Genomic DNA, 9,024 nt, shown 5'->3' on the forward strand with positions numbered 1-9,024 from the left:
ACGTGAGCTCACCACTAGGCCCCCAGACCCCCTGGTGTTTACAACGTGAGCTCACCACTAGGCCCCCAGACCTCTTGGTGTTTACAACGTGAGCTCACCACTAGGCCCCCCAGACCCCCTGGTGTTTACAACGTGAGCTCACCACTAGGCCCCCCAGACCTCTTGGTGTTTACAACGTGAGCTCACCACTAGGCCCCCAGACCCCCTGGTGTTCACAACGTGAGCTCACCACTAGGCCCCCCAGACCTCTTGGTGTTTACAACGTGAGCTCACCACTAGGCCCCCAGACCCCCTGGTGTTCACAACGTGAGCTCACCACTAGGCCCCCCAGACCTCTTGGTGTTTACAACGTGAGCTCACCACTAGGCCCCCAGACCCCCTGGTGTTCACAACGTGAGCTCACCACTAGGCCCTCCAGACCTCTTGGTGTTTACAACGTGAGCTCACCACTAGGCCCCCAGACCCCCTGGTGTTCACAACGTGAGCTCACCACTAGGCCCCCCAGACCTCTTGGTGTTTACAACGTGAGCTCACCACTAGAGCCCCCAGACCTCTTGGTGTTTACAACGTGAGCTCACCACTAGGCCCTCCAGACCTCTTGGTGTTTACAACGTGAGCTCACCACTAGGCCCCCAGACCTCTTGGTGTTTACAACGTGAGCTCACCACTAGGCCCCCCAGACCTCTTGGTGTTCACAACGTGAGCTCACCACTAGACCCCCAGACCTCTTGGTGTTCACAACGTGAGCTCACCACTAGGCCCCCCAGACCTCTTGGTGTTTACAACGTGAGCTCACCACTAGACCCCCAGACCTCTTGGTGTTCACAACGTGAGCTCACCACTAGGCCCCCCAGACCTCTTGGTGTTCACAACGTGAGCTCACCACTAGACCCCCAGACCTCTTGGTGTTCACAACGTGAGCTCACCACTAGGCCCCCAGACCTCTTGGTGTTCACAACGTGAGCTCACCACTAGGCCCCCCAGACCTCTTGGTGTTCACAACGTGAGCTCACCACTAGGCCCCCAGACCTCTTGGTGTTCACAACGTGAGCTCACCACTAGGCCCCCAGACCTCTTGGTGTTCACAACGTGAGCTCACCACTAGGCCCCCAGACCCCCTGGTGTTTACAACGTGAGCTCACCACTAGCCCCCCAGACCTCTTGGTGTTCACAACGTGAGCTCACCACTAGACCCCCCAGACCTCTTGGTGTTCACAACGTGAGCTCACCACTAGACCCCCCAGACCTCTTGGTGTTCACAACGTGAGCTCACCACTAGCCCCCCAGACCTCTTGGTGTTTACAACGTGAGCTCACCACTAGCCCCCCAGACCTCTTGGTGTTTACAACGTGAGCTCACCACTAGGCCCCCAGACCTCTTGGTGTTCACAACGTGAGCTCACCACTAGGCCCCCCAGACCTCTTGGTATTCACAACGTGAGCTCACCACTAGCCCCCCAGACCTCTTGGTGTTCACAACGTGAGCTCACCACTAGGCCCCCCAGACCTCTTGGTGTTTACAACGTGAGCTCACCACTAGGCCCCCCAGACCTCTTGGTGTTCACAACGTGAGCTCACCACTAGCCCCCCAGACCTCTTGGTGTTTACAACGTGAGCTCACCACTAGCCCCCCAGACCTCTTGGTGTTTACAACGTGAGCTCACCACTAGGGCCCCAGACCTCTTGGTGTTCACAACGTGAGCTCACCACTAGACCCCCAGACCCCTTGGTGTTCACAACGTGAGCTCACCACTAGACCCCCAGACCTCTTGGTGTTTACAACGTGAGCTCACCACTAGACCCCCAGACCCCTTGGTGTTCACAACGTGAGCTCACCACTAGCCCCCCAGACCTCTTGGTGTTCACAACGTGAGCTCACCACTAGACCCCCAGACCTCTTGGTGTTTACAACGTGAGCTCACCACTAGCCCCCCAGACCTCTTGGTGTTCACAACGTGAGCTCACCACTAGACCCCCAGACCTCTTGGTGTTTACAACGTGAGCTCACCACTAGCCCCCCAGACCTCTTGGTGTTCACAACGTGAGCTCACCACTAGACCCCCAGACCTCTTGGTGTTTACAACGTGAGCTCACCACTAGCCCCCCAGACCTCTTGGTGTTCACAACGTGAGCTCACCACTAGACCCCCAGACCTCTTGGTGTTTACAACGTGAGCTCACCACTAGGGGCCCAGACCTCTTGGTGTTCACAACGTGAGCTCACCACTAGGGCCCCCAGACCTCTTGGTGTTTACAACGTGAGCTCACCACTAGACCCCCAGACCTCTTGGTGTTTACAACGTGAGCTCACCACTAGGGCCCCAGACCTCTTGGTGTTCACAACGTGAGCTCACCACTAGGGCCCCCAGACCTCTTGGTGTTCACAACGTGAGCTCACCACTAGACCCCCCAGACCTCTTGGTGTTTACAACGTGAGCTCACCACTAGACCCCCAGACCTCTTGGTGTTTACAACGTGAGCTCACCACTAGGGCCCCCAGACCTCTTGGTGTTCACAACGTGAGCTCACCACTAGGCCCCCCAGACCTCTTGGTGTTCACAACGTGAGCTCACCACTAGACCCCCAGACCTCTTGGTGTTTACAACGTGAGCTCACCACTAGGGCCCCCAGACCTCTTGGTGTTCACAACGTGAGCTCACCACTAGGCCCCCCAGACCTCTTGGTGTTTACAACGTGAGCTCACCACTAGACCCCCAGACCTCTTGGTGTTCACAACGTGAGCTCACCACTAGACCCCCAGACCTCTTGGTGTTTACAACGTGAGCTCACCACTAGGGCCCCCAGACCTCTTGGTGTTCACAACGTGAGCTCACCACTAGGCCCCCCAGACCTCTTGGTGTTCACAACGTGAGCTCACCACTAGACCCCCCAGACCTCTTGGTGTTTACAACGTGAGCTCACCACTAGACCCCCAGACCTCTTGGTGTTCACAACGTGAGCTCACCACTAGACCCCCCAGACCTCTTGGTGTTTACAACGTGAGCTCACCACTAGCCCCCAGACCTCTTGGTGTTTACAACGTGAGCTCACCACTAGCCCCCCAGACCTCTTGGTGTTTACAACGTGAGCTCACCACTAGGCCCCCAGACCTCTTGGTGTTCACAACGTGAGCTCACCACTAGGCCCCCCAGACCTCTTGGTGTTCACAACGTGAGCTCACCACTAGGCCCCCAGACCTCTTGGTGTTCACAACGTGAGCTCACCACTAGCCCCCCAGACCTCTTGGTGTTCACAACGTGAGCTCACCACTAGGCCCCCAGACCTCTTGGTGTTCACAACGTGAGCTCACCACTAGACCCCCAGACCTCTTGGTGTTCACAACGTGAGCTCACCACTAGACCCCCCAGACCTCTTGGTGTTTACAACGTGAGCTCACCACTAGACCCCCAGACCTTTTGGTGTTTACAACGTGAGCTCACCACTAGACCCCCCAGACCTCTTGGTGTTTACAACGTGAGCTCACCACTAGACCCCCAGACCTCTTGGTGTTCACAACGTGAGCTGACCACTAGACCCCCCAGACCTCTTGGTGTTTACAACGTGAGCTCACCACTAGGCCCCCAGACCTCTTGGTGTTTACAACGTGAGCTCACCACTAGGCCCCCCAGACCTCTTGGTGTTCACAACGTGAGCTCACCACTAGACCCCCCAGACCTCTTGGTGTTTACAACGTGAGCTCACCACTAGACCCCCCAGACCTCGTGGTGTTCACAACGTGAGCTCACCACTAGGCCCCCCAGACCTCTTGGTGTTCACAACGTGAGCTCACCACTAGGCCCCCCAGACCTCTTGGTGTTCACAACGTGAGCTCACCACTAGACCCCCAGACCTCTTGGTGTTTACAACGTGAGCTCACCACTAGGGCCCCCAGACCTCTTGGTGTTCACAACGTGAGCTCACCACTAGGCCCCCAGACCTCTTGGTGTTTACAACGTGAGCTCACCACTAGAGCCCCCCAGACCTCTTGGTGTTTACAACGTGAGCTCACCACTAGACCCCCAGACCTCTTGGTGTTCACAACGTGAGCTCACCACTAGACCCCCCAGACCTCTTGGTGTTTACAACGTGAGCTCACCACTAGACCCCCAGACCTCTTGGTGTTCACAACGTGAGCTCACCACTAGACCCCCCAGACCTCTTGGTGTTTACAACGTGAGCTCACCACTAGCCCCCAGACCTCTTGGTGTTTACAACGTGAGCTCACCACTAGCCCCCCAGACCTCTTGGTGTTTACAACGTGAGCTCACCACTAGGCCCCCAGACCTCTTGGTGTTCACAACGTGAGCTCACCACTAGGCCCCCCAGACCTCTTGGTGTTCACAACGTGAGCTCACCACTAGGCCCCCAGACCTCTTGGTGTTCACAACGTGAGCTCACCACTAGCCCCCCAGACCTCTTGGTGTTCACAACGTGAGCTCACCACTAGGCCCCCAGACCTCTTGGTGTTCACAACGTGAGCTCACCACTAGGCCCCCAGACCTCTTGGTGTTCACAACGTGAGCTCACCACTAGCCCCCCAGACCTCTTGGTGTTCACAACGTGAGCTCACCACTAGGCCCCCAGACCTCTTGGTGTTCACAACGTGAGCTCACCACTAGGCCCCCCAGACCTCTTGGTGTTCACAACGTGAGCTCACCACTAGGCCCCCCAGACCTCTTGGTGTTCACAACGTGAGCTCACCACTAGACCCCCAGACCTCTTGGTGTTCACAACGTGAGCTCACCACTAGACCCCCAGACCTCTTGGTGTTCACAACGTGAGCTCACCACTAGACCCCCAGACCTCTTGGTGTTCACAACGTGAGCTCACCACTAGACCCCCAGACCTCTTGGTGTTCACAACGTGAGCTCACCACTAGACCCCCCAGACCTCTTGGTGTTTACAACGTGAGCTCACCACTAGACCCCCAGACCTCTTGGTGTTTACAACGTGAGCTCACCACTAGACCCCCCAGACCTCTTGGTGTTTACAACGTGAGCTCACCACTAGACCCCCAGACCTCTTGGTGTTCACAACGTGAGCTCACCACTAGACCCCCCAGACCTCTTGGTGTTTACAACGTGAGCTCACCACTAGGCCCCCAGACCTCTTGGTGTTTACAACGTGAGCTCACCACTAGGCCCCCCAGACCTCTTGGTGTTCACAACGTGAGCTCACCACTAGACCCCCCAGACCTCTTGGTGTTTACAACGTGAGCTCACCACTAGACCCCCCAGACCTCGTGGTGTTCACAACGTGAGCTCACCACTAGGCCCCCCAGACCTCTTGGTGTTCACAACGTGAGCTCACCACTAGGCCCCCCAGACCTCTTGGTGTTTACAACGTGAGCTCACCACTTGACCCCCAGACCTCTTGGTGTTCACAACGTGAGCTCACCACTAGACCCCCCAGACCTCTTGGTGTTTACAACGTGAGCTCACCACTAGGCCCCCCAGACCTCTTGGTGTTCACAACGTGAGCTCACCACTAGGCCCCCCAGACCTCTTGGTGTTCACAACGTGAGCTCACCACTAGCCCCCCAGACCTCTTGGTGTTCACAACGTGAGCTCACCACTAGACTCCCAGACCTCTTGGTGTTCACAATGTGAGCTCACCACTAGGCCCCCCAGACCTCTTGGTGTTTACAACGTGAGCTCACCACTAGACCCCCCCAGACCTCTTGGTGTTCACAACGTGAGCTCACCACTAGGCCCCCCAGACCTCTTGGTGTTCACAACGTGAGCTCACCACTAGGCCCCCCAGACCTCTTGGTGTTTACAACGTGAGCTCACCACTAGACCCCCCAGACCTCTTGGTGTTCACAACGTGAGCTCACCACTAGACCCCCAGACCTCTTGGTGTTCACAACGTGAGCTCACCACTAGGCCCCCCAGACCTCGTGGTGTTCACAACGTGAGCTCACCACTAGACCCCCAGACCTCTTGGTGTTTACAACGTGAGCTCACCACTAGACCCCCAGACCTCGTGGTGTTCACAACGTGAGCTCACCACTAGACCCCCAGACCTCTTGGTGTTTACAACGTGAGCTCACCACTAGGCCCCCAGACCTCTTGGTGTTTACAACGTGAGCTCACCACTAGGGCCCCCAGACCTCATGGTGTTTACAACGTGAGCTCACCACTAGACCCCCAGACCTCTTGGTGTTTACAACGTGAGCTCACCACTAGACCCCCAGACCTCTTGGTGTTTACAACGTGAGCTCACCACTAGAGCCCCCAGACCTCTTGGTGTTCACAACGTGAGCTCACCACTAGACCCCCAGACCTCTTGGTGTTTACAACGTGAGCTCACCACTAGACCCCCAGACCTCTTGGTGTTCACAACGTGAGCTCACCACTAGGCCCCCAGACCTCTTGGTGTTTACAACGTGAGCTCACCACTAGGCCCCCAGACCTCTTGGTGTTCACAACGTGAGCTCACCACTAGGCCCCCAGACCTCTTGGTGTTTACAACGTGAGCTCACCACTAGACCCCCAGACCTCTTGGTGTTCACAACGTGAGCTCACCACTAGACCCCCAGACCTCTTGGTGTTCACAACGTGAGCTCACCACTAGACCCCCAGACCTCTTGGTGTTTACAACGTGAGCTCACCACTAGGCCCCCCAGACCTCTTGGTGTTTACAACGTGAGCTCACCACTAGGCCCCCAGACCTCGTGGTGTTTACAACGTGAGCTCACCACTAGGCCCCCCAGACCTCGTGGTGTTTACAACGTGAGCTCACCACTAGACCCCCCAGACCTCTTGGTGTTTACAACGTGAGCTCACCACTAGGCCCCCCAGACCTCTTGGTGTTTACAACGTGAGCTCACCACTAGGCCCCCAGACCTCGTGGTGTTTACAACGTGAGCTCACCACTAGACCCCCAGACCTCTTGGTGTTCACAACGTGAGCTCACCACTAGGCCCCCCAGACCTCGTGGTGTTTACAACGTGAGCTCACCACTAGACCCCCCAGACCTCTTGGTGTTTACAACGTGAGCTCACCACTAGGCCCCCAGACCTCGTGGTGTTTACAACGTGAGCTCACCACTAGACCCCCAGACCTCTTGGTGTTTACAACGTGAGCTCACCACTAGACCCCCAGACCTCTTGGTGTTTACAACGTGAGCTCACCACTAGGCCCCCAGACCTCGTGGTGTTTACAACGTGAGCTCACCACTAGACCCCCAGACCTCTTGGTGTTTACAACGTGAGCTCACCACTAGGCCCCCCAGACCTCTTGGTGTTCACAACGTGAGCTCACCACTAGGCCCCCCCAGACCTCGTGGTGTTTACAACGTGAGCTCACCACTAGACCCCCCAGACCTCTTGGTGTTTACAACGTGAGCTCACCACTAGGCCCCCCAGACCTCTTGGTGTTCACAACGTGAGCTCACCACTAGGCCCCCCAGACCTCTTGGTGTTTACAACGTGAGCTCACCACTTGACCCCCAGACCTCTTGGTGTTCACAACGTGAGCTCACCACTAGACCCCCCAGACCTCTTGGTGTTTACAACGTGAGCTCACCACTAGGCCCCCCAGACCTCTTGGTGTTCACAACGTGAGCTCACCACTAGGCCCCCCAGACCTCTTGGTGTTCACAACGTGAGCTCACCACTAGGCCCCCCAGACCTCTTGGTGTTCACAACGTGAGCTCACCACTAGACCCCCAGACCTCTTGGTGTTCACAACGTGAGCTCACCACTAGGCCCCCCAGACCTCTTGGTGTTTACAACGTGAGCTCACCACTAGACCCCCCAGACCTCTTGGTGTTCACAACGTGAGCTCACCACTAGGCCCCCCAGACCTCTTGGTGTTCACAACGTGAGCTCACCACTAGGCCCCCCAGACCTCTTGGTGTTTACAACGTGAGCTCACCACTAGACCCCCCAGACCTCTTGGTGTTCACAATGTGAGCTCACCACTAGACCCCCAGACCTCTTGGTGTTCACAACGTGAGCTCACCACTAGACCCCCAGACCTCTTGGTGTTTACAACGTGAGCTCACCACTAGGCCCCCCAGACCTCGTGGTGTTTACAACGTGAGCTCACCACTAGACCCCCCAGACCTCTTGGTGTTTACAACGTGAGCTCACCACTAGGCCCCCCAGACCTCTTGGTGTTTACAACGTGAGCTCACCACTAGGCCCCCAGACCTCGTGGTGTTTACAACGTGAGCTCACCACTAGACCCCCAGACCTCTTGGTGTTCACAACGTGAGCTCACCACTAGGCCCCCCAGACCTCGTGGTGTTTACAACGTGAGCTCACCACTAGACCCCCCAGACCTCTTGGTGTTACAACGTGAGCTCACCACTAGGCCCCCAGACTTCGTGGTGTTTACAACGTGAGCTCACCACTAGACCCCCAGACCTCTTGGTGTTTACAACGTGAGCTCACCACTAGACCCCCAGACCTCTTGGTGTTTACAACGTGAGCTCACCACTAGACCCCCAGACCTCTTGGTGTTTACAACGTGAGCTCACCACTAGGCCCCCCAGACCTCGTGGTGTTTACAACGTGAGCTCACCACTAGACCCCCCCAGACCTCTTGGTGTTTACAACGTGAGCTCACCACTAGGCCCCCCAGACCTCTTGGTGTTTACAACGTGAGCTCACCACTAGGCCCCCAGACCTCGTGGTGTTTACAACGTGAGCTCACCACTAGACCCCCAAACCTCTTGGTGTTCACAACGTGAGCTCACCACTAGGCCCCCAGACCTCTTGGTGTTTACAACGTGAGCTCACCACTAGGCCCCCCAGACCTCTTGGTGTTCACAACGTGAGCTCACCACTAGACCCCCAGACCTCTTGGTGTTCACAACGTGAGCTCACCACTAGGCCCCATACCCCGTGGTGTTTACAACGTGAGCTCACCACTAGACCCCCAGACCTCTTGGTGTTCACAACGTGAGCTCACCACTAGGCCCCCCAGACCTCTTGGTGTTTACAACGTGAGCTCACCACTAGGCCCCCAGACCTCGTGGTGTTTACAACGTGAGCTCACCACTAGACCCCCAGACCT

Source organism: Lethenteron reissneri, chromosome 56 (genome assembly GCF_015708825.2).
Source record: "Lethenteron reissneri isolate LAM-NWPU_2019-01 chromosome 56, ASM1570882v1, whole genome shotgun sequence".
NCBI classification, from domain to species: domain Eukaryota; kingdom Metazoa; phylum Chordata; class Hyperoartia; order Petromyzontiformes; family Petromyzontidae; genus Lethenteron; species Lethenteron reissneri.